The sequence below is a fragment of the Rhincodon typus genome, chromosome 21 (assembly GCF_021869965.1).
Source record: "Rhincodon typus isolate 14 chromosome 21, sRhiTyp1.1, whole genome shotgun sequence".
NCBI lineage: Eukaryota > Metazoa > Chordata > Chondrichthyes > Orectolobiformes > Rhincodontidae > Rhincodon > Rhincodon typus.
This window is the reverse complement of record NC_063352.1, coordinates 6,599,597-6,600,543: the sequence shown is the minus strand read 5'-3', so window position 1 is coordinate 6,600,543 and position 947 is coordinate 6,599,597.

Genomic DNA, 947 nt, shown 5'->3' with positions numbered 1-947 from the left:
CCAGTGCAGCCAGCAAACTGCAATCAGGCCCCTTCCCAGTGCAGCCTCCCAGTGCAGCTTCCCACTGCAACCAGCAAACTGCAATCAGGCCCCTTCCCAGTGCAGCCTCCCAGTGCAATGAGCAAACTGCAATCAGGCCCATTCCCAGTGCAGCCAGCAAACTGCAATCAGGCCCCTTCCCAGTGCAGCTTCCCACTGCAACCAGCAAACTGCAATCAGGCCCCTTCCCAGTGCAGCTTCCCAGTGCAACCAGCAAACTGCAATCACGCCCCTTCCCAGTGCAGCTTCCCAGTGCAAGCAGCAAACTGCAATCATGCCCCTTCCCAGTGCAGCTTCCCAGTGCAAACAGCAAACTGCAATCAGGCCCCTTCCCAGTGCAACCAGCAAACTGCAATCAGGCCCCTTCCCAGTGCAGCCTCCCAGTGCAGCTTCCCAGTGCAAACAGCAAACTGCAATCACGCCCCTTCCCAGTGCAATGAGCAAACTGCAATCAGGCCTCTTCCCAGTGCAACCAGCAAACTGCAATCACGCCCCTTCCCAGTGCAACCAGCAAACTGCAATCAGGCCCCTTCCCAGTGCAGCCAGCAAACTGCAATCAGGCCCCTACCCAGTGCAGCCTCCCAGTGCAACCAGCAAACTGCAATCAGGCCCCTTCCCAGTGCAGCCAGAAACTTGAATCAGGCCCCTTCCCAGTGCAGCCAGAAACTTGAATCAGGCCCCTTCCCAGTGCAGCTAGCAAACTGCAATCTGGCCCCTTCCCAGTGCAGCTTCCCAGTGCAGCCAGAAAACTGCAATCAGGCCCCTTCCCAATGCAGCCAGCAAACTGCAATCAGGCCCCTTCCCAGTGCAGCGTCCCAGTGCAACCAGCAAACTGCAATCACGCCCCTTCCCAGTGCAACCAGCAAACTGCAATCAGGCCTCTTCCCAGTGCAACCAGCAAACTGCAA